General features: G+C 37.9%; 1 pseudogene; it reads left to right on the top strand.

Annotated features, from left to right (window-relative positions):
* LOC124551024 overlaps positions 1-26195 on the top strand; it is a 76470-nt pseudogene that overhangs the window by 4553 nt on the left and 45722 nt on the right.

Raw genomic sequence — 26195 nt, 5'->3', positions numbered from 1 at the left:
GGCAATGCAAGAGGCAGGACTACCCAACAAACTGATAAAAACTAGTTCAGATGACTTTGAGAAGAACAGTATGCAAAGTAAAGGTCTTTATCAAAGACATTTGAAGTTAACCAAGGATTGTGACATGGTGATGTGCTCTCTGCTATTCTGGAGAGGGTAATGTGGAAGACACAAAGAAGCAACCCTGGAGGAACACTACTTAATAGAGTGATCCAGGAACTTGCAATTCTAGATGACATTGATCTGTTATCCAGGAGGAAACAGGACCTGAAAGAAAATCTTGAAAAATTAGAATGATATGAAGTGGAAATGGGGCTGATAATTAATCAGTCAAGGACCAAGTATATGTTAACATCTGGGAAAAGGTATAGCAGAGGAGAATGAAGCCTGACCTTGAACGGGAAAGAATGTGAACACTGTGAAAGCTTTACATATCTTGGGTCACAGATAACTGAAAATAATGATATGCGAGAAGAAATAGATGCAAGGATTACAGCTGGTAATGTGAGCTACTTTGTACTGATTAAAGTATTTAAAGCAAGAAGCCTTACTAGGAGTCTGAAGCTGATTGTGTATTGTACAGTATTGAGACTTGTGCTGATGTATGGTTCAGAGACCTGGACAACGACAGAAAATGACGAGGATTTATTGCAGAGAGGGGAAAGGAAGATACTTAGGAAAATCTTCAGGCCAGTGAATGATAGGAGTTTTCGGCAAATCAGAAATAATAAGATCAGAGAGCTGTATACCAAACCAGATATTGTGACAGAAATATATACTAATAGACTATGTTGGTTGGGACATGTAGAAAGAATGGTGGAGAGCAGCACAATCGAGGAAGTTTTCAAAGTAAAAGCAGGTGGACACCGTATAAGGGGCAAACAAAAGACCAGATGGCTTGACAACATGGAGAAACTTGAGAAGAATGGGAGTTAGAAGATGAAGAGCCAAGGCAGTGAGCAGAGAAGAGTGGGTGGAGATTGTCCAGGAAGCCAAGAGCCTGCACAGGCTGTAGTGCCAAGGAGTTAGTAAGTAAGTAAGTAATCATCAAATATGATTGTTATGTCATGAATTTGAGCCACCATCCCCATAGGTCTTATTTCGGCTTTATCTTAGGTGCCATACATTTGCTCTCTCATTGTCTGACACAGCTGAATAATCACCCCCTCCCCCCCGACCAGGCTCCCTTTTTGTTCCAGCTATATCTCAAGGCAAGCAGTGAAAACACTGTTGCACAAACATGTAAGTATGTCACCGGCTTGTCCCTAGACAGACCTTTACACTTTCAGACAACCTCTTGAAAATATTGGACCACTGCTGGAAAACAGGGTTGTCAACTGGGATTTAAATGTAGCTATGGAGTGCACTCTCTTAAAATGAATTACCATGACTTATTTGTTAGCTTTGCCAACCTACAACCTGCCTATTACCTTTCAACCTAATTTAGACTTTTAGCTATGCTACAAATTATTCTGTAACCACAAACGATATATTTCTTTTAAAGAAAGCTCGTTTTCTTGACATGTCTGTTGGTTTTGACAGCTGACAACTAAGCTGTCATATTCAAACCTGATCTAGACCTCTATAATACAGATCAGCCAGAGCAACTGAGCCTACAGACGTGAGATGTTGGCTTCATCATGTAATGTTGCTGTTCATTGTGACATCATGTGTGCAGAGACAGAAAGAGAACAGGACACTGTTAGTATTCCTTTTATGCCTGTATAAGTTTTTGGAATGTAGGTAGTAGTGACAGACATCTGTATTGCTTCCTGAGGAAGTTGGAAGGAGACAGTTAGGTTTTGAGTTGTCAGAGTGCTATCAGACACTCCAGTTAATTTGACCAGTCTGTCAGCATAATATCAATAAAAAGGCAAAAAGTATGGTATGTAGTGTTGCCAGGCATGTTACTAGTGGAAGCATAATTGCACTGTAGCAATCTTTGTTGCATCTGCTATCTCCACTAGAACTACAAGGGGCACTCCAAAAGAAATGCACATTATTTTTGTAAAAATACAGTTTTCATTCTGCATGTGTGAACGTTTTACAGTGTGTAGATACATACATCCCACTTGTTCTCAGTTCAGCCTGTTGCCGTGAGTGGCGCCATCACAGCATGTCTTCGAGATGGCTGCTACACTTGACGTTCGTCAGAAGCAACATGCTGCCATAGAATTCCTGTGCTGTGAAAACGAGACAGGTTGAAAAAGGTGTACGGAGATGCTGCTGTCAATCATAGTACAGTTAGTTTGTGGGCAAGCAAGTTACATGATAAAAGCAGTCACGGCAATCTTGAGGATTGTCCTCGCAGCGGCAGGCCTCGTACTGCATACACTCCAGACAATGTGCAGAGAGTTAACAAATTGGTGACTGCTGACAGACGCATCACAGTGAACGAATTGTCACGCTACATTGGGATAGGGGAAGGAAGTGTTTGCAGAATACTGAAAGTGTTGGCGTTAAAAAAGGTTTGTGCCAGGTGGGTTCCCAGGATGTTGACAGTGGCTCACAAAGAAAGAAGAAAAACGGTATGCAGCGAACTTTTGGAACAGTACGTGAATGGTGGAGATGAATTTCTTGGAAGAATTGTGACAGGTGATGAAACATGGCTCCATCATTTTTCACCAGAGACATAGAGGCAATCAATGGAGTGGCATCATGCAAATTCACCCACGAAAAAAAAATTCGAAACCACACCTTCTGCTGGAAAAGTTATGGCTACGGTGTTTTACGATTCCGAAGGACTCTTGCTTGTGGACATCATGCCAGGTGGAACCACCATAAATTCTGATGCATATGTGATGACACTGAAGAAACTTCAGGCTCGCCTGAGCCGTGTTCGACCACCCTCGGCAAAAGCAGGATGTTTTGCTGTTGCACGACAATGCACAGCCACACGTCAGTCAAAAAACCATGGAAGCGATCACAAAACTCGGATGGACAACACTGAAACACCCGCCTTACAGTCCTGACCTGGCTCTATGTGACTATCATCTCTTTGGGAAACTGAAAGACTCTCTTCATGGAACAAGGTCTGAAGATGATGCTCCCTTGTGCACACTACCAAACAGTGGCTCGAACAGGTTGGTCCAGAATTTTACCATGCGGGTATACAGGCGCTGGTTCCAGGATGGCGTAAGGCAGTTGAGAGGGATGGAAATTATGTGGAGAAATGAAAATATTATTCCTAAAGGATGTATCTACACACTGTAAAACTTTCAAACATGTAGAATAAAAGATGCATTTAAAAAAAAAAAAATGGTGTGCTTTTCTTTTGGAGTGACCCTCGTATATAGATCTAGTCACCTACACAAGAATAAAATGATAGAGTGTAGACAAAACACATGAATGATAAACAATTGAACTATCCGAACAAAAACATTGTAGTTGCCATCTGCACAATGGTTTGCATTGTTCACTGGATCCTAAAAGATTAAGCTAGTTTAAATTTTCCTTTCTTTACAGAGTTGCCCTTGCATATTTGACACATTTCAGTTTTAGTCACAATTTAGTTTATTTGTCTGTGGCTTGTTCTATAGCGATATTTGGTGTATCAACTTTCATTGTCTTCAACATCATCATAGCATCCTTCCAACAAGCCAAATGGAATGTTTTCACATGATTTGCCTCCATCTTTTTCTGTCTTGGTTCTTGTTCCTCACCACATCTTCTGTGTCTTTTCATGGTGTTCCTTAATCTCATCCAGTCAACTCTTACTTGAATGTGCAGCTGATCTTCGTGCTGGCACATTTCTTTGCAAGGTCAGCCTGCATCAGTTTCACATGGCTAAACATAAACCACTTTAGTCTTGTCTGTTGTCATGCAAGTTTCTCCTTATGTGCTTGTTTCTGATCATGTATAGAAAAGAATAGATGTTTTTCTCACGATATACAACTCCGAGACATTGATTTAATGTACAGGGTCTCATTAAAACACAAAAATTGGTATATAGTTTTAGCAAGAACATCATTTCTTTACTAGTTCCACAGGATCTGATGTTACACAGTGGGATCCTCTTAACAGCGATACAGAATTTGTCATCATAATACAGTGAAATCTCAACAAATATACATACAGAAAAGAAGACATAGGTATGCTTTATGAGGATAGGACATACAGAAAATAAGTCATCTGTGGCCGTTATCATTGAACCATCCTGGCATTTGTCTGAAATGATGTAGGAAAAGCATAAGAAACCAAAATTTGAATGGCTGGACTGAGCAAACTCCGTCCTCCTGAATATGGGGTTAGTCTCTTAAAATCTGCACTGCCTCCTTTTATTGATTCCTATTCCATGGCTGTCAACTATTACAGATTGTCCTTAATGTGTCTCTTAGCCGGCCGTTGTGGCCGAGCGGTTCTAGGCACATCAGTCTGGAACCACGCTGCTGCTATAGTCGCAGGTTCGAATCCTGCCTTGGGCATGAATGTGTGTGATGTCCTCAGGTTAGTTAGGTTTAAGTAGTTCAAAGTCTAGGGGACTGATGACCTCAAATGTTAAGTCTCATAGTGCTCAGTGCCATTTGAACCATTTTTTGTATCTCTTAAATTACGGAGTTAAAGGAAGTTACTAAAAATTACAGGAATAGCCATTTTACAATTTGATGTTTTAAAAAGAAAGTGGGAAAATGTACTGCTTACATTTTGCTGAATGTATTATGCCACTACTCCTAAAATTTTATAATGATTGCCTTGGTGAGCACATAGCAAACCTGTCTGCGGATAATTTCATCACCACATCTGACGAAGATAGTTTACACTGAGTGATGACAAAAACTTTTAGTTCTGCACATGTCAGCATAAAGGATAATAATAGAACTGCTTTGGTTCAGGTGATGCCACAAGGCTCAAGTTTTTCTAACCAGGTGATGTCTTTAATCTGTTGAGTGAAGACCTGCGAAGAAAAGGAATTCCCTGGAATAATTGCGTTTATTCACATGTGATAATGCAAATAAATTTGTGGGACATAAGAAATTTCAAACATGCCTAAGAATTAAAACTTGTTCCTGCTGCTTGCTTCATTTAGCTGTGCAAAGAGATGTGAAAAACCTCAAATAATTCGATGCTGAAGAGTTTGTAATGGATCTTTACTACTCTCTCTCTCTCTCTCTCTCTCTCTCTCTCTCTCTCTAAAAATATATCCTATTCTAAATGATCCAGTTACTAAATTATATCTTCTTTTTCTTATTCTTATTCTTTTTTTTAATCCCCCATAATACTCTTTCGTCATTTGTCAATGTCAAATGTGTTCCTTCGGAAAGAAGAGCCAGTAATTCACGAACTTCATAGTGTCCTATATACCTTATTTATAAATTTGATTATGAGTTTTATAAGACCTTCTGGTTGTCAGGTGGAATTGAAATTTCAAAAAAATAAATATCTGAAAGGGGATCAACATATTGTCACTGGTATAGGCACTAGAAGCTACATTCAGCATGCGAGGTATGAAAAGTCTGTTGTTATAAAATTTAATGAAGATATCACAAGTTTTTCCTTCAACTCAAGTACTTCATCAAAAAAAAAAATTCTGCTACATGATGACCTCTTAAAAACATAGGTTCTAGGAAAAGTGAATCTTTTTCATCAGTTGTAAGGTTGAGTGAATTTTTTGTTGGTGTCCTGTGAACATGAAAGAAAAACAACACAGAATTGGAGTTTGATGACTTTCATTTATAGTTGTTTTTATTCCTGAAAAGTCTTCTTTATTTAGGATTGAAAGTGTCTGAAATGTTGTGTTTAAGAGCCTAAATCAGGGTTCTAATTTTAAAAATTTTCCTGGGGGAGGGCTTCCATATTTGCAGTGTGATACTGGCAACATCTTTTCGAGGTTATCTTCTCCATGTTATTATACCATAGTCTTCTACATGAGCACTGTGTTGCTGTTTATCATAGCATACATCAGGTTTGCCCATTGAATAATTCATCTGTTGTGCATGTACTGTTCTAGGTATTCTTTTACAGACATTAAAAATTGTGACACAGCAAATAAGACTTCATGGCTTGACAAGATTATGTATTGTCTTCAGTAGACTTTATACTTGTAGGAAGGTTACTGAGCAGATAAAAACCCATGTGTAATACTTCGCCTCGAAGTTATGGCTAAATCAGAATCAACTATATTTTTAAGAGCCATCAGGCTATTGTTTAGTATCACTTTTTTGTAGAAGTTTGAACAACTATTGCCTTACTTCGATATTCAGCAGTGATCTTTTAGCCAATCTTGACATCAGTAATTTCTGCACTGCTAGTGCGTTTGAGGCAGCTGCTATATTATTGCCAGGTTCCAAACTAATTGTAATGTCTGCATACAGGTACCATACATATGACGGCAATATTGATGTCTTCACAGAGATACTAGATAGAACAGTTTACCACTTGCAAAAATACAATCAACGTAAAATTTTAATATTTTGGGATGTTAACATTGACGTTAAGTGTTCTCAATGTTGGAATCCCTACCTTTAACCTGCTAATCCACCAGCATTTTATACAGGTGGATTTTTAAATCCAAATGTAACTTTTGTCTCACAGATTCTCTGCTCATCCATAAACAGTGTGCGTATTGACATGTGATTATCTCAGACTCCTGATGATTGCCTATCTCACAATGACAAATGTCTTCTCGATAGCAGCTTAATAATCATTAATCCTATTCCAAGCATAATCACTTCCATTTTATCCATAGTGGTCATTTTTGGTGTTGTGACTGATTGATATTTGTAAATTATATGGGGAAAACATTTGACTTTGGTCATATTTGAGGCTTTTATTAAAAATTACAATATTTTTTTGAAGAATCACTTCTACATTTATGGACGTAGGTAGGAAACAACAGATTAATCCTGCATGTAAAAAAAAGTATTATTTTCCACATAAACAGAAACCCAAGAGTAACTCCCTGAAAGTGAAAGATGAGCTCATAGAATCTGTACCAAATGCACGTTGACTTGCAGTTAAAGTTGACTGAGCATGTTATTGTCCTCAGAAAGTAAATATCTTCAGCACTGAATAATAAATTCAGTGTATTGTAGCTCTTGCACTAGATCGACATATTTTACATATAGCCATTCCAGAATTAGTTACAGCATAGCGTTCTGGAGAACAAATACGCAGAATATACAAACATCCTTTAGCTACTGAAAAGGGCTGTGTGATTCATGACGAAAAGTAGCAAGATAACTCTGCACTGACTTGTTTATATTGTATTTTTATTGATCCAAGAAAACACAGTATTGTACAATTGTTGTAGGAAAGTTCTTGTTTATGAGCACTCTAGGATTAAAGGAGACCACTCATTGAAAAGCGGAAGTGTTGAGTTTTTGACACACAAAAGAAGGAAACTTGCTAGCTTTCGGAGTGATCCTTTGATGAGCTAGGGTAAAATGAAAAAAGAAAAAAGAGCAGAGGGAGGTGACTGGTTTTCTGGCTAGGAATGTGGAAGGGAGGGGTGGCATGTATAGAGGCAGGCACAATTACTGTGCTGAAGGCAACAAGAATTTGGAGGAGATAGCACACAGGGATACGATCCTTGCGGCAAGGGGTCAGTAGTAGGAGTGGCATAGCGATGGGCTAAGCTGTTGTGTAGATTGGGTGGGTGACGACCATCGCTTTGGGAGGTGTGAGGAAGGATCTCAGGGAGGTTGTCTCTCATTTCGGGGCAGGGTGAGAGATAATTGAAGCCTTAGTGAAGGATACGGTTCAGTAGTTCCAGTCCAAGGTGACAAGGAGGGCACTCCTTTGTAGCAGATTCATGGAGGTGGTGGGAGGATTGGGGGTGTGCGAGGATATGGTACAGAAAATCTGTTTGTGGACTAGGTTTGGGTGTTACCAGTCTGTGAAGGCCTTTGTGAGGCCTTCGGCATATTCGGCAAGGGAGTGCTCATCACTGCAGATAAGGCATCCATGGGCAGCTAGGCTGAGCAGAAAGTATTTTTTGTTGTGGAAGGAATGACAGCTGTTGAAATGCTCTTACAGTTTTATTTTACTCCAGCACATCAAAGGATAACACTGAAAGCTAGCAAGTTTCCTCCTTTTATGTGTGCCTATTGACAGCTTGGTGTTCCTGCTATCCGGTAAGTGGTCTCCTTTAATATGTGCAATTAGTACATACGATATTACACAGGACAGGTATATATTTTTATAATTTAATTTGTTACAGGAAACCCTGTGCATTTTGCAAGACTGTAACAGACATCATATTGCACTTTCACTTGTTAGGCGTCTTGCACTTTGCTTTTGCAATAAGATGAAATAATATGTGATAGAATTAAACATGGTGGGAGCAAAAAGAAGAATAAATACAGACCAATGCATTACATATATTAATAACACATACACTACATATAATTTATCAGGGATGGTGAAAATTTATGAAGGAATTATTTAACATTTAAAACCTTTTTTTCAAAAAAATCATTTACTGTGCAAAAGCTGTGTTCCAGTAGAATTTTGTTTTGAAATTTATGTGATGCTCTTGGCATTTCTGTTCCTTTAACTTCATGTGGCAAATTATTATACATCTGTATCCCAAGACATAGCACATTTTTCTGGTAATAAATTGTTCTGGATTGGACCACATGTAGGTCAAACTGCCACCTTGTTTCAAACATTAATATTGGTGAGCTGTCTTTTTTTTAGTCAGTAGCTGTTAAATGATATGCTGTTGTAATTGTAAATATGTGGTACAATCGTAATTTCAAGACTACTGGAATGTTGGCTGCATGATTAATTAGTCTCAGTTTGCACTTTATATGAATAGCCTGTTTTGTCATTCTGAATGTATCTCTGCTGCAGGATGAGTTTCCCCAATACATAATTCCATACTATAATGAGGAGTGAAAGTAAGAATGATATAGTACAACTAAATTGGTGACTGATTTGCTGAGTACCTTTAGAATGTGACATACAATTGACATCTTATTTTAGGTGTAATTGACATGAGTATTCCATTTAACATTTTCCTCAAGCTGTATACTAAGAAACATAACAGTACATTAGACAGTGACTGGTTGTTTTGGAGTATGCCAGGGATTTATAGTTATTGAGATGAGGGCTGAACCTGATGTGAGTTGGTGTCGTCTTACAGTGAGATCATGATGAAATCAGTGATTTAATCTTCTTTTGGTCATGGTCAGCTTTGCCAGTATCTGTTACCAGAATTCTTGTGTCATCAACAAATAGTGTAATATGTCCTGAAGACAGCATTGTGTTCTATAATGTACTGACACTAGTTTATTTTATTATTCTGTGTGTACTAGTACATCCTGTAAGACGAAGCCAATATCATGGTGAATAAAATTCTTGATTCTTGATTCTTTATGTTGTTAATATTCAGGATGTTGAAAAAAGTATTCCAGAATTTCAGAGCTGGTATTGTGGACCAATAAAAGACAAAAATATCCAGTAAACATGGTTATAAAATGCATATCTTAAGAGCTATCAGCACTTGTTCATCTTTACTGTTGTTAAACACATCTCTTCTTCCACTAGAAGCTTTTTTCTGTTATAAATGACCTAAAGAATTGTGTAATAAACATCTGTTAGAGTTGTTACTGTAAACCATGTTTACAGATTTGGGTAAGCACAATGGTAATTCTTCTGGAAAGCCCGTAATTTTTAGGGAATTACATTTTACTTGGAACTCTCAGGGAATTTCAGGAATTTCTTAAACTGTTAGGAATTCTACATTTTTTACCTAGTATTGAAATTGAAATTTATTGAGTTTTATAAATAAAAAATTTCAGTGTGTTCATTATATGAATATTATCCCATATAAATTATAAGCGTTTAAAAACTGTGGTTAAACTACTGCTTGTGGCTGGTATGTATCAGCTGAGATGATAGAAAAGTCGTTTTAGTAGTATGCTGCCCCCCCCTCTCCCCCCCCCCCCCCCCCTCCTCACACATGGAATTCTTAGGGAATTCCTTTCCCAAGTTTAAGTTGCCACCCAGAACCTGGTGCCCCAGGTAAGTTGGGGTACTGGTGCTCGATACAATGGCCCACCTTGGCAATGAAAGCCTACAGCTGCTGCGCTGGACTGTCTTCTTCCTGTTCCGAGGTTTTCTCTACTGTGTGACTTTCCATTCCATTTTACACTATCTAGTCACTGACGGTAGGTGTGTCTGCCTGCTCGCATCGTACTGTTCCCTCCGTGTACTGGTAACAGGTTTCAAGTATTCAGTTGTTACTGTCTCTTGTTCCCCATTTATGTCTATCATAAAGGTATTGCTTCCTTTTGTCAACACTTTACAAGGACCCAAAAAGGCGGTTGTAGGAGTGGTCACACTGTGTCATCACATAGCCAGACAGAGGGGCATGTTTGTGAGTCCTTACATAGAAAAATCCTTCTATCCCATGTCTGATGGGTCGCAGTGCTTGTAACTGTCCCATGTGCTTCGGGAAATTCTGTTCTTGGCTCTTGCAGACCTGAGGGTGTCATTAGTGTTGTTAGTTCTCTAGGAACTTGCAACTCTTCTCCAAATACTAATTGTGCCAGTGAACTTAGAATATCTTCCTTCACTGTTGTGCGCAAATCTAATAATTGAGAGGTAACGCCTCGCTCCATGTTGTGTTGTAGCATGTAAGTGCTGCCTTTACCATCCTGTGAAACCTTTGTACCATCCCATTACTTGCTGGATGGTAACTGGTTGTGCATAGATGGTTGCAGCTGCGGATATTCATTACTTCTGTGAACAGTTGTGATTTGAATTGACAAACCCTATCTGTTGTGATCGAGTGTGGAATTACAAAATGTGTGAACTACTCATCAAATAATACTTTCGTCACAGCTTCTGCTGAAATGTCTGCTACCAGCGCCACTTCTGGCTGTTTTGTAAAACAAAAAGAAGGAAGAAAGGAAGATTGGATTTAATGTCCCACCGACACTGAGATCATTAGAGGTGAAACATAAGATCAGATTGTGGGGGGGGGGATGGGGAAAGACATCAACCGTGCCCTTTCAAAGGAACCCTCCCTGCATTTGCCTGGAGTGATTTAAAGAAATCAGGGGGAACTTGTATTTGGATGACTGAATGCAGATTTGAACCATTGTCCTGAATGCAAATCCAGTATGCTAACCACTGCACCATCTCACTCAGTTCATAAAAATGATCCATGATTATCACCATGTACCATTGTCTGTTAGAAGAAGGTAGCGGTGCTACTAAATCCACATGAATGTGCGCAAATGTGCTGGAAAATGTGATATTGGTGTAAGGGGATGTTGGCTGATTTTGTTACATTGACATTTTAAGCATGCTCGTACCTAATTCCTGCAATTTTTTTGTACACCTTGCCATACTACACAATAAAATGCACAGCAGCACATCTGTTTACTTTAGCTGGACATGTTCTCATCATTAAAAATTCACCTTAGATGGCATATAAGGTATGCTGTCTAAGGTTGATATTCAATGATTATAACATTCCCTGATAATGTAAACAGATGTGCAACTCTGCATTTTATTGTGTACCAGTATTTTTATGATGTAACAATAATCTGTGAGCACTGTGTATAGGACATGGCCATGTGCACAAGGTGCTTTTTGATTTTAAATGTTTTATTTATGACAAACCTTTGTATAATGTGCTACATTTTTGCCACCAACATGACAACTCGACATGAAAGGTTCCAACTCAAAATGACCATGTTTTGTAACAAACATTTTTGAAGACCTGAAGATGACAGCAAAATCAGTTGAAGCCAATTGTTGTAAATAAAGAAATATTTATGCAATCTTGGCTTTAGAAAGTTTTTACCATAGCATCAGTTATTTCTTTACTATCTGGCAATTTGACGGTTGTGTTGAGGTAGTCATATACTGCTGTGGTTATTGTTTTTTCTTTCCAGTCTGGTGTAAAAGAGTTTCTCAGATTCTTTGAAAAGGTTTGAGTCTATGGAAATCTTGACTGTTCCATGTGAATACATTTTGCAAATGGTGATCCACATAAAGAAAGACATTGACCAGTGCTCAACAAACAGGTCTCTACATGATCACGGAACCATATCCAACTACCACTTACGCCTCAGTAGGAGGGGGTGAGGATGGGGGATGGGGACTGTACTTAGCAGTGGAATAAAATTATAAAACAAGTTTCCACATGTAATCAAAGATAAAAGTGAAATACATACCTTCAGGAAGACTTTTTAAAAAATCATCTGCTAGAAAAATGTTTTTGTACTATCGAGGATTCTTTGACAATTTTGCTAATGATTAACTGCTACAATTCAGAGGCATTTTACAATACACTTAATAAAATAGTGACATATGATATACAGACATGTAACTTTGATACATTTATGTAATTGTGTTTCTGTGTTGTGCGCATTTGTGTGCTGGCAACATTCATACACTACATGCACTGACAACATTCATACAGTTCAAATTGTCTGTCAGTGAATAGATAAATAAATAAATCTATATTCATCTGATCAACATATTATTTCATCAATATTTCTGCATGGCATTTGTACATAAGTATTCAGAGTGTTAACATGTGAATGAAAATTTGATGTAATATGAAAAAAATTGTGTTTTTACGGTGTCTGTACAATTGATAACAGAAGCAGGCCAGCGAAAACTGCTGTGTACAAATTATGACAACATAATACCTTAAGACTGTGAAGATGAGTCTTGGGGAATCAAATTGCATTGGTTAGATGTATTTGCTTTGTGTTTTACAGTTACTTTTACCAATACTCTGAAAATTTCAGTCATCTCCAGATGAAGTGGAAAAAGCTGTTGATGTTGCATTACAAGCTGGATATCGGCACATAGACACAGCTGCTACCTATGGGAATGAGGCTGCCATTGGGAGGGCTTTACAAAAATGGCTTGAGTCTGGAAAAATAAAAAGGGAAGACCTGTTTATTGTTACTAAGGTAAGAGAACTTTTATGGATGTCACATTCATCATCTTTAAATACTAGAGGCAAAGCATTGCCGATTTAACCAACCTTCTCTGTCCTTTGTCTCTAATTTGGTTGTAGCTGCTGCAGTTCAGTCCACTGATAACACTTTGTGATACAAATGTTCTGCACTTACCACTTGACTTTCTTTCTCGGGTGTTTTCCTTCTAGAGTGTTTTTTTTTTTTTTTTTTATTTTTTTTATTTTTTTTTGTCAAATTAGGTGTGCAGTTCTTTAGTTTTTCTTCTGGTTATGTCATTAATCAATGCTGTTTTCTTTTTAATTTCCTATAGTGTCCGTTCATTAGATTTTCTTACAGTTCAGGGTGTTTTTGTAGCTCTTCTCCATATGAATTGGTGAGTACAGAAACCACTTCAGTCACAAATTGCAAATTTTTCAGGAGAGAGAAAAAACGTCATTGCTCCTCCAAATTATCAAATATTTTAACTTTTCTTTTCTTGTCACAACATGCATTCATGTTGCTGTCATGCAAAAATTTCCTAATTTTGACATAAATTAGGCTCAGGAAAATTTAAAATTTGATCTGGACATATCCTGTTTCTGTTCTCAACTGGTTTTTACAGACAGCTGAAAACTTGGAAAAAGTTAATCATTCATTTAAAGTGTATATTTTTTCATATTATATCAAAAATGATGTTACAGTATTGCAAAGATATCAGAAAACAGGAATATGACAAAGTAAAACGCTCTTAAAATAGATCATTCTCGACCATTGTACCATTGTCATGTGCAGTCGTTGGCCAGGTAAATAGTTCATCATAAAAAACTTTGAAATTTTCGGGAATATGAATTATCATCTTCTTGATGTCTTTCATTTTCTTGATGTTGACTGGAACTTTCCCAGATGGGTATGCTGCAATACTTGAAGGAAAATCAGTATCTACGTTCTGGGAAGCAGGTTTCAGCAGCTGATAGCTGTGTTTTTGTAATCCATTAATGGAAGTGTATCCTGTGATTACCCCTTTTTCTTCAGAGTTATAGCGCAATTCTGTATATCGAGTGGGAGCAAACTTGAATTTTGCTACTTTTGGCACACTCCTCCCTCGACATTCTTTGGCTAATGGGTTTTTTGTGTAGTATTCCTTCCATCAACCATCAAAATCTTTTATGTCAGTGGTGAGTAGCTTGGTGATGTGAAAGTTGTTACTCTTCCTATTCATCATTTTTACGTATCATCCTCTTAATAGTACCAAAATCTCGATCATTTGGAAGATATGAATGCCCTCGAAGTGGAAAGTAATGAAAAATTTGTTCAAAACATCCTGTATCTGCAAGAGCAAGGCAGAATCTTATCATGGTGTGATTCCGATTCTGTCCACAGGTGCCATCAGAAAAGAAACACAGATTTTTAACATTTGATGGAATACTAGTGTCACTGTATTTCAACAGCATGCTGTGTATCTCATTGGCTCCTTTGTGGGCTACTACTTCATGGTACAGGAATATTTCAGATTTCATACTTTTTAGTTTCTTTATCCCAAAACAGTTCACCAAAAGTTGCCTTAAGTAAAATATATTCTGAACTGTGATCGCTGGAAGAGGGAGATTTTGCATAAAATCAAATGAAAGTGTGACTGTGTCTTCACATTCCACTCACAACTTGAAGTTTATTACAAAATTTCTTGTCTCGTCTTCTGTGGATAGTAAGTTCAGCAAGAGCAGCCCTTTTAGCTGCATCATCAATGGAGGAGCTCTTGATTTTTACATCAAGCTCTTCACATTTTATGCAGGTATCTACCTGCAGACATCCGAGCCGTAATGAAAAGTTGTCATGAAAATATGTAAGATAAAACTCATATTTTACATCCAAATGAGGGTACTTTTCTTTAAACAAGGAATGCAGTTTTTTAACATCAAGGCGGGCATCAAGATAACTGATATCTTTGGTGCAATAGTGGGTAATCTTGGTGGGGAATGATGAAATACGCTCATGTGTTTTAGAACAAACTTCAGCAGAAATTGTGTTCTTCTTGAGATTTTTACCTTGTTTATTTGAGGTGATTTATCCTCTATTAGGAGATCAGTAAGCCTTCAAATCCTGCCCTCAGTAATGCCTTAGAATGAAATAAATGCTTTCTTACATACCCTTTTCCTTTTCCCTCTGCATAGCAAAAAATATTAAAAACTGCCGGCTGTTTCTCTAGGCTGTTCAGAACAAGGCCTATGGTACTTAATGGCATGTTTTTCAATCAGTTGTAAGAAAATATCTTGCTCGTCTTTGGATTTCAACTGATTCAGATTAGCAACAAATTCAGATTTTTCATCATCACTAAACGTAGTAAAGCATTGTAATTTATCGTTACAAGCAGCACCTGTTGTTCTAAATGGCATGAGATGCCTTTTGCAGTTGATGTGTTCAACCTCACGAACTTTAGAGGTTCTAATGACATTTCTTCAATGTTTTTCTTCGTTTCTCCTGCTCTTCTTATGAGCTGTTTCACGATCGCTTTCACTGCTTGTGGTACTCACAGACATATTTAACATAGAACAGGAAACATTAAGCACAAACTTGGAACACGTTGAAAACAATCAACAAAACAAAGATTTTGATAAGAGCAGCTGTTTAGGCTGGTAAATACATGGCACATGTTCTGTAAAAGGGGCAAGACTGGTCATGCGATGTAGCAGTGGGAACAGAAACCATGTCAGTCACTGTCTCATGTTATTTCTGCACTCAGTGTTCGAAAAAGACACCCTGTCACCCTGTATTTATGGATCTACTAAACAGACTAACATGGTTCTTGCACTCAACACGCATCTTTCCTTTCTAAGCATCTTTTCGTCGAAAACGGTTTTTCGCATTTTTGTGACTGAAGTGGTTTCTGCACTCACCGATTCATATCCATATCGCTGTTGGTTCCAAATTTTTTCTTTTTCTGTTTCCCAAGTTCACAACCATTGCTTAAAATGCACAAAATAAAGTGTCTTCAAGAATTATTTCTTGTTTCTATCTTAAGATGGTTGTTTGTTAATAATTACTCTTATTTCTGAAGGCTTGTTTAGTCTAGTCTAGTGTAGTCTAATTTAGTCTAGTCTAGCTTGTTTGGAATTCATCTTGTAATATCCATTATGCTTCTGTTGTCATCTGGTATTGTACTTCTCATGTAGCAAAATTCATTCACTTGCATTAGTATTTTATTTCCTATCTTAATGTTTGCCCTTAGTTCTCTGTTCAATTTATCTAGAGCACCGTTATTGTAATATTTACATTTATTGTCAGTTTGTGATTGTCCAAGGCATTAATCAGAATTCTTATTGTGTAGTTCATGTCCTTTTCAGAAACGAGTAATCAGATTTCAAAGAGTGAAACACCATTGAATTTGTCTCTTTTTAGGATTGCAACACTAGCAGCAAAAAATATGATAGTACTATTTGAAGAAGCAGTGTTCACTCCTACGTCTCTGAAAATTATTCTTCAGAAAAGTTGGAGACAGAGTTCATTTAACATATAACTATTGATATTTTCTGTGAGGACAAGATTAAGCAGCATAATGATAGTTTGCTGTTAATATACACGCATCATAAAAGTTTTGCATCACCCCGATTCTCAGAACTCCTGAAGATAGATGTTGACTATGGCTATTGCATCACAGACACAGTCCCTTTGACTGTTCAGAGATCTGACTAAACCTGCCAAAAGATGTAAACAGCCATGCCTGAGCAGTGCCTATTAGACGGAGGGGGTCCGACAGCCGATCAGTTCCAGTCATTCAACTAGGAAGGAGGTACACGGCTTGTGTTGTCTGTATTTCAACCATTCCTAGAAGGTCAATACCACGGTTCGATCGTGTCCGCATTGTTACTTTGTGCCAGGAAGGGCTCTCAACAAGGGAAATGTCAAGGCGTCTTGGAGTGAACGAAAGCAACGTTGTTTGGACATGAAGGAGATACAGAGAGACAGGAACTGTCAATGACATGCCTCGCTCAGGCTTCCCAAGGGCTACTACTGCAGTGGATGACCGCTACCTACAGATTATGGCTCAGAGGAACCCTGACAGCAATGCCACCATATTGAATAATGCTTTTCGTGCAGCCACAGGACGCCGTGTTACGACTGAAACTGTGCACAATAGACTGTGTGATGTGCAACTTCACTCCAGATTTCCATGGCGAGGTCCATACTTGCAACCGTGACACGATGCAGCACAGTACAGATGGGTCCAACAACATGCTGAATGAACTGCTCAGGATTGGCATCACGTTCTCTTCACCTCTTGAGTGTCGCATATGCCTTCGCCCAGACAATCGTTGGAGATGTGTTTGAAAGCAACCCGGTCAGGCTGAATGCCTTAGACACACTGTCTACTGAGTGCAACAAGGTCGAAGTTCCCTGCTGTTTTTGGGTGGCATTGTGTGGGGCCGATGTACGCCACTGGTGGTCATGGAAGGCGCCGTAATGGCGACCAACAGTGCAACCATTTTGGCGTCATATTGGGGAGGCATCATCTTCATGGATGACAGCTTGCGCCCCATCATGCACATCTTGTGAATGACTTCCTTCAGGATAACAAAATCTCTATTAGAGTGGAAAGCATGTTCTCCAGACATTAATCATATGGAACATGCCCTGGTATAGATTGAAAAGGGCTGTTTATGAACGACATGATTCACCAGCCGAATCGCCATTGAGGAGGAGTGGAACAGTCTGGACCAGCAGTGCCTTGACAAACTTGTGGATAGTATGCCACAATGAATACAGGCATGCATCAGTGCAAGAGGGCGTGCTACTTAGAGGTACCGGTGTGTACAGCAATCTGGACCACCACCTCTGAAGGTCTCGCTGTATGGTGGTACAACATGCAATGTGTGGTTTTCATGACCAATAAAAGGGTGGAAATGGTGTTTATGTTGATCTCTGTTCCAATTTTCTGTACAGATTCCGGAACTCTCAGAACCGAGGTGATGCAAAACCTTTTTTTGATGTGCGAAGTATACAGATGAAATTTCTATGGTTTCCTCATGCTTTGTTAATATGTACTTCGACTCAGTCCACGAAGGTTCTTTTTGACAATACCTTCAGAACAGTATGAATGGATGAACAAATGAATAGGTTGAACAATTTGATGCGCAGCCAATACTGAGGATACACTTGTCTGCTTCAGTGCAGGTTTGGCTTTAGTCAATATCATGTCGGGCATCTGCCCTTCTGTTCCCACAAGGCCAGCTGTCTCTGCAGCTGCAAAACTCGATCATAGTGGTTACGACTAGTTTTTACACGTTCCACTTCTGCTGTTATAAGACATTGATGCACAATAATATATCATACTGAGAAGATGAGAGTTGTCTTGGTTCACTCCAAAATTGTGAACAATTGATTCTACCAACCAATTAGAGCTCCGTTTTTGGAGGTTTCCCACATCCATTTGCTTGGATGCTGGACCTGAGTTACAATTTTCTCAAGCAGCTCAGAAGTGCTCTTTGAGATATCTTTGTTCAACTTTATTGATGCCAGTTAACACAAAAGCATAGAAGACATGAAAATAAGGCAATACATCCATTAACATGATTAGATGGGTAGGTTTATAAGCAAACATAGTGTTTTAGATACCACTGACATTGGATAAGTCATCTCCTCCCCCCCCCCCCCCCCCACCCCCTCTGCCCACCCCTCCTCCCCTCTCCGCTTGCACTCTCTCTCTCTTCACGTGAACTTTGAAGAGTGTTAATCAGTGGAACTTTCTCCTGTTTATTTTTGTAGATATGCAACAAGATTTTCTATGTCAGCTGATATTTTTCTGTAAAAAATTTTAATTTTTTAGTCTCAGCCCAATATCATTGGTATATCAGTAAAAGTATCTTCGTGAGTACTAAAAGTATCTTTGTGAGTACTTTCTAGCTTTATTTATTAACTCACTGGACACACTAGATTTAAACAAATGAGGCTTTAATGTCATATCATTAGCATGAAAAAGTGGTTTTCATAATCATGTTAATAACATACTGGAAAATGTAACTATGAGGTTTCAAATTAATCTACTTTCAAAACTATAATACATGGTTAGCTACGTGCCTTTTCATGCACAATATGTTTTACATATCTCCTGTCAAGTGTAGTTCTTGGGGCGCTACACTTCCTCAAGCTCACCAAATCAGTTAAATAAAAAAGTTCAATTACAGAATCTTGGATAAATTTCTGTTCCTTGTTAACTGTGTATTTGTTGAGTGTCATTGCTTTGTTTGTGGGAATTTTGAATTACGAACTCTTGTGTATTTAGGCTTAAATCAGTTTGCTAATTTCAGAGAGTTCTCATATATGTATAGCTATCATATATCAATTTCATGCTGTTACTGAGCTAAGTCTAATTCTTTGTTCAGCCATAATGTGAAACAAAACCTCATTTCAGTTGCCACTGTGCTTGACGAGGTAAGTCTACAACAATTTGGAACCCCTAAACAGTGGCTTCTTCTTATTTTTCTTCTCCTTCTGCTTTTATGGCCTCACTTGACCACTTCATTATGGCCCCATTTGACCACTTCAGTCAGTCATTTTCTGGTCATCGTCTCCAATTGGTTTTCTTTCCAAATTTCTAGGTATCTTTTCATTCATTCTGATCTCTTTTCATTTGTCTCTTTTTTGTTTAAATCTTATTTTTATGTTTTTCAGTAACTTTAGATTTTCTCCTTTGTTTTGCAAATGGTCCAGAATTAATTGTAGCTGTTTCATTTCCTCCCTGATTTCCTTTATCCATATACTTGTTGCTTCATGTGCCAAAGTTTCTGTATACTTTTTCTTGATAATCTGGTTTCTGGTGTCTTCATAATGTGACCAAGAAAAGAAATCCTATTTTTCCTTATAGTATTTGTAATGGGCTCCAGTTCACTGTACACCATTTCATTTGGCACTATTTGCCATTTTCCATGTTTTTGATATTTTTTATTTATGCCTGCTCTACCTTATTCTTTTCTCTACCTATAGGATTTTGTCAATTTTGTTTCTCTGGGTGACATTGAAAAGAGTTTCACTTCTGTACGTCACTTCTGGTTCAACCATCGTATTGTAATATTTTAATTTAATTTTGATTGATAGATATTTTTGTTGTATATAGACCATGTTAATTTTTGAGCTTTTATCAGTTTGTTATTTCTTACTTGCCAAGTTGTGTGTTAAAATTTCTCATAGATATTTAGATTGTATCACTATTTTTACTTTCCTGGTATTTACTGTTATGTGATTGATTACTAGTGGATCTGCTACCATTATCTCTGTCTTCTCGAATTATATCTGCAGTCCTACTTTTGTGCTGTATTTTGTAGGCTTGTTATTTGATTTCTGGTTTCTTGAATGTTATTAGCTTGTAAGAGTTTCACTTCTGTACGTCACTTCTGGTTCAACCATCGTATTGTAATATTTTAATTTAATTTTGATTGATAGATATTTTTGTTGTATATAGACCATGTTAATTTTTGAGCTTTTATCAGTTTGTTATTTCTTACTTGCCAAGTTGTGTGTTAAAATTTCTCATAGATATTTAGATTGTATCACTATTTTTACTTTCCTGGTATTTACTGTTATGTGATTGATTACTAGTGGATCTGCTACCATTATCTCTGTCTTCTCGAATTATATCTGCAGTCCTACTTTTGTGCTGTATTTTGTAGGCTTGTTATTTGATTTCTGGTTTCTTGAATGTTATTAGCTTGTAACCGTAAGTCATCTGCAAATCCCAAGCAATTTAAGTTTATTTGATCTTCCTTGGTTCCACATCTTATGTTTTTACTATTTTTTGTTGTACCATTCCCTCATCACGTACCAGAGTGCATAGTTGATAAACTAACACCCTGTCTCAACCCCATTTTAATTGTAAACAGCTCAGATATTTATCCTTGGAACTTTACTTTAGCTTTGGTGTTTGTTCGAGTTAAGTTTATTGTTTTTATTAATTTGAGGTGAAGACCATAATTCTGTAGTATCTTCATCATTGAAGATCTATGGATACAAAGACTTTTTTGAAGTCTACAAAGATTGTGACTTGAAGTTTTTTGTCTTCTTTTGTAGTAATCCATTAATAATTTCAAAGGAATTTTCTGTTATGGGCAGCTTCTCCAGTGTCTAATTTCTCCTTAGTATTTCTTAGTTCCAGTTCAAGTTGATCTGTACGACAATTGTGTAGAATTCTTGACATTACTTTATATGTGAACACAACAGAGAATTTCCTCTATAGTTGTCTGGATTTGTTTTATCTCCTTTCTTGTGTAATGGTTGGATTATAGCTGTAGTTGATTGTTCTGGTAATTCTGTTTTACTCCAGATTTTCACTTTGCATCGGTATAATGATCTCTTTACTGGTTCTGCTGCATTTTTCCAAAATTCTCCAAATGTTTGATCTTCTCCACTTGCTTTGCAGTTTTTGAGCTCTTTCAAACCTTTGCAGACTTAGTGGATTGTGGGTGGGTTTATGCTTTCTGCTGGTGTTTTAATAGGGTTATCTGTTAATTTGTAGTGGTTCTGGAGAACCTTTGCAATTTAGTAATTTTTTAAGTGTTTCTGCTAAAATTTCTGCATTTTTCTGCTTCTGTGGACCATCTTATTATTTTTATCCATTAACATTAATGTGGGATGGTCATATCTTTGTAGATGTGTGCTAAATAATTTGTAGTAATCCTTTGAGTTTGTTTTCTTGCTATTTGTTTCTATTATTAGAACTGTATATTTTTTATACTGGCACATAATCCTTCTTATTATTTTTGGGTTATCTTTCTTTGTTCTGTGAGACCCAAGTGTGATTCTTCTGTTTTATCATACTCATTGTTCCACCATCTGTCATTTGTATAGTCCTTGTTTGTTCTTCATATTCTTTGTAATTATCGATTTATGAGGGTCGTAGGTTCTCTTCTTTTTGGGATGGGAATTTTTCTTTGTCAACAGGGTGAACTAAATTTTTTAGTCATGTAATGATCTGATCAAGTATCTTTCCCTCTCAGAACTTTCACAGTGTAGATTTCTGTGTGGTAATTTTTATCTTTACAGACATGATCCAGTTGCTATTCTCCTTTTTTCCAGTCTGGGTGTTTCCAAGCTTTGAGATTATTTGTTTTTCTTTTGAAGACTGTTGATTTTGAGATCATGTCATGGTTTCTGCAGAATTCCACCTGTCTTTGTTCTTATTTGTGCTGGCAATTTCCCTATCATGCCCCTGTATCTCTTGTCCCTTCCTAACTGGGCATTAAAATCACAATTTAAAATAATGATGTAATTTTTATTTGTTGTCACCTGCTCTCAAAGCTCCCAAAATCCATCCACATCATCTCTGTGTTCTTTATTATTATTTTTATCATTAGTTGGAGTGTGGAAATGTATTATTACACGTATTTTATTTACAGCTTTCAAAGTTAGTGTTGATAGCCTTGGAGAGTGTGATTTAAATTCTATTAGGGATTCCGTTATTTTGAGACTGATCACAATTCCTTTTGCAAATTGTGGACATTGCTTAATTATTCTTTTTCATGAGATTACCTCATAAATTCTATATCATTGTGATTCTACTGGTTCCTGATCTGTCTTTCTCATTTCTGATCTGTCTTTCTTATTTCCTGTTATTCCAGTTATTATAATTCCTTTGTGATCAATTTTGTGTGTCAAAATTTCAGTTCCCCTGGTTGTATGATGAAATTGATGTTATGTGTTACTATATAGTTTACATGTCCCATCTTGAATCTAAATTTTGACCTTCTGTCAGTATTGGGTGTTTTCAGGTGCTTCCCGACTCATCTAATATATCTTTCAAATGACTGCTTACTGTATCTGAGTGCAGTCTTCTTTGACAGTTGCCAAACAGGGGATTTTTCCTTAAAAGATATCCTTCCATGTTTGAGTTTCAAAGGTAGTCAACCTCATATGGAGAAAGCTCCGAGTTACAAGTACAGTCATTAACCGTAGTGGCTGTTTTGTGTTTGATCCCTGAGAGCTATTTGATTTTGCTCAAGGCCACCAGTGAGGATGCCCAATCCACCACATGCCCATGGTGGAGTATCACCCCTCTGCGTGCTAGAACAATGTAATGGGTTCTATTATTAAAATGTAAATTATGTGTGTGCATGTGGTTTGCAATACATTAGCTGTATAGAAAAAAGGGGATATTTTGTGACCTTTTCCAGATCAATTTGAAACTTCCTGGTGAATTAAAACTGTGTGCTAGATAGGGACCTGAATCCAGAACTGCCGGCCGCGGTGTCCGAGCGGTTCTAGGCGTTTCAGTCCGGAACCGCACGACTGCTACGGTCGCAGGTTTGAATCCTGCCTCGGGCATGGATGTGTGTGATGTCTTTAGGTTCAAGTAATTCTAAGTTCTAGGGGACTTATGACCTCAGATGTTAAGTCCCATAGTACTCAGAGCCATTTGAACCATTTTTTGAATGCAGAACCTTTATTCTGGAGACAATCCCCCAGGTTGTGTCTGAGCCATTTCTCTGCAGTTTCATTATTTCTAGCAGTGTTAGTCCAGCAGGTGTGCTGAAGCTCTGTGAAGTTTGGAAAGTACAAGAAAGGTGAAGCTGAGAGGACAGGTGTTGAGTTATGGGTGGATAGTTCAGTCAGCAAAGCAGTCATCTGTGAAAGCCAAATGTTCGCTGTCAGTTTTAATCTGCCAGGAAGTCTCAAGTTGATGCACACCCTACTGCGGAGTGAAAATTCATTGTGGAATCTTAAACATGTTTTTTCATCAGAAGGTCTAAATAAGGGCATGAAAATTTCGCAAAAACGATAATGTGAAAAACGGCACGAAATTGGTGGTTTTTAGCAGAACAATATGAATTTGGGATTTTTAGGAAATGTTGTGAAATTTGTCACTTTTCCGTGTAAGATGTTATAAATGTGAGGGCGACAGTTTAACAATATTCATAGCTGATTGTTACTGAACACTGAAATTGCATGTTCCCTCCTTTTTTTTCTCAAGATTGAGGTTCATGTGTAATCTAAAAATGACAGTTCGTGTCTCGAATAACAAACTGCAGTTAAGTAACACTGAAATTGGCAAAAAATAATGCTGAACTTGGCAAAAAGTAGCACCAAATTTGGCAGAAAGTAACACAGAATTTTGTAAACATAACACTAGATTTGGCAAAAAGGTAACACAGAATTCAGCAAAAAGTAATATCAAATTTGGCAAAAAGTAACACAAAATTTGGCAAAAAACTCCAAATTTCACAAAAAATAATATGAAAATTGGCCAAAATAGAAATAACAACAAAATTGGCTAAAAATAGTACTGAAATTTGAGAAATATACCGAAATAGAGAAAATAAAATAAGAGAGATTTGGCAGCAAAATGACGCTTAGTGTGACAAAAAGGAACACCGAACTTGCCAAAAAACAACACCAAAGTCTTCAACAAATTTGACAAAAACTAATACTGAACATGCCAGGTATTCCTGTTATGAACATTGTTCTTCCAACTGACCACCACCCCCTGAGATCAACTGTCTGGGTTTGAATTCCATTCAGGTATACAGTATTCGGCATCCATTGTGGTGCGTATGCCACTAAAGAGTCAATCTGTTCCTCTCAATTACAACTGTCTCTGATTGAGATTAGTAATAAATTTGCATTGTTACTGAAAATGTCATTCTTGTGTTGTTTCAGCTACCACCAGTGGGAAACAGGGCAGAGTCTGTTGAGAAGTACCTGAAGAAGTCTCTTGCTGCTCTGCAGCTGCAGTATGTGGACCTGTATCTTATACATTACCCTGTTGGCCTCCAGGAATTACAAGATGAAAGTTTTCCAAAGGACAAGGATGGGAATATTTTGTTTGATATGAACACGGACCATATCAGCCTATGGAAGGTTTTTATACAAATGCATTAATCATTATTGGAGTTTACTTTGTCTAGCAAGAGTGGGGAACATAATGTAACGAACAAGAAGTGAGTATGTATTGGTCAACTAAACTGATTTGGCCCACTACAGGTGTCTCCTACTATAGCCTGACACAACCGGTGGTGAAGCAGCATTACAGGTTACTGAAAATGGCTGAGGAGTCAAAATGGATTTACCCAATAACCGAAATAAAATTTATATGGGCATTCACACTTAAATGTATGAGGGTGAGTCAAATGAAAACCTTAAATTTGTAATAATAAATCAAAATTTCGCGCCGTTATCCTGTAAGTTGGTAAGCATGCTACAAACAGTGTGCAGAATGGCCTGTAGGTGGCAGAATAGTACAGATGCACACAGACTGTCACAGTATCACTATAAAGATGGCCGCCCCACTTGCGACTTGCACCAGGGAAGAACAGCATTCTGATATTCGGTTTTTGTGTAGTGAGGGCGTGAAACCTATTGAAATTCATCGACGAAGGTAGGTTCAGTACAGTGATGCATGTTTGTCACAGCAGCAAGTCTATGAATGGAGTAGGCAGTTCACAAATGGTGTGACTTCAGTGGAAGATGCTCCTCGTCCAGATCAGGCACGAGTTGTGACTCCACAGAACATTGCAGCAGTTGAAGCCATAGTGAAGGAAAACTGCCGAGTGACACTGAATGACATTGCAGCATGTTTACAGATTAGTCATGGGTCAGCACACCACATTGTGCATGATGTGCTCCAGTTTCACAATGTGTCTGCAAGATGGGTGCCACGGCAGCTGACTCCTGATATGAGAGAATGACATGTTGATGCTTGTGAAGAACTTCTTCAGCACTTTGAACGGGAAAGTGATGGCTTCATTGCAAGAATTGTTACTGGGGACAAAACCTGGGTTCACTTCCACCAACTGGAAATGAAGAGAGCGAGCAAGGAATGGCGCCATTCCTCATCACCAAAACCAAAGAAGTTTTGAACAGAACCATCAGCAGTGAAGGTTATGCTGACTCTCTTTTGGGATGAAAAAGGCATCATTTTGGAGTATTACATGCCTAGAGGGACCATTGTCACCAGTGCATCATACACAGATCTCCTAAAAAAATCATCTGCGGCCTGCAATCAAATAAAAGCGACCTGGATTGCTGTCAGCAGGTGTCCTTTTGCAACATGACGATGCAAGGTCCCACACTGCCCATACAACAGTTGCAACACTCACAGACCTGCATTTTTAGTGTCTTCCTCGTCCACCATACTCACCAGACCTTGTCTCAAGTGATTTCTATATGTTTGAACCACTCAAAGATGCATTGGGAGGAAAGAAGTTCTGTTCTGATGAAGAGGTACGCCACGCGGTGCATGAGTGGTTGCACGGACTACCAAAAGAATTTTTTTTTAAAGGAATTTATGCACTTTGTAAGTGCTGGAGGACTTGTATCGAGTGTCGGGGAGATTATGTTGAAAAGTGA

This window comes from Schistocerca americana, chromosome 9 (genome assembly GCF_021461395.2).
Source record: "Schistocerca americana isolate TAMUIC-IGC-003095 chromosome 9, iqSchAmer2.1, whole genome shotgun sequence".
In the NCBI taxonomy this organism is placed as follows: Eukaryota; Metazoa; Arthropoda; class Insecta; order Orthoptera; family Acrididae; genus Schistocerca; species Schistocerca americana.
The sequence above is the reverse complement of the archived record's forward strand: the minus strand, read 5'-3'. Positions and strand labels throughout refer to the sequence as shown.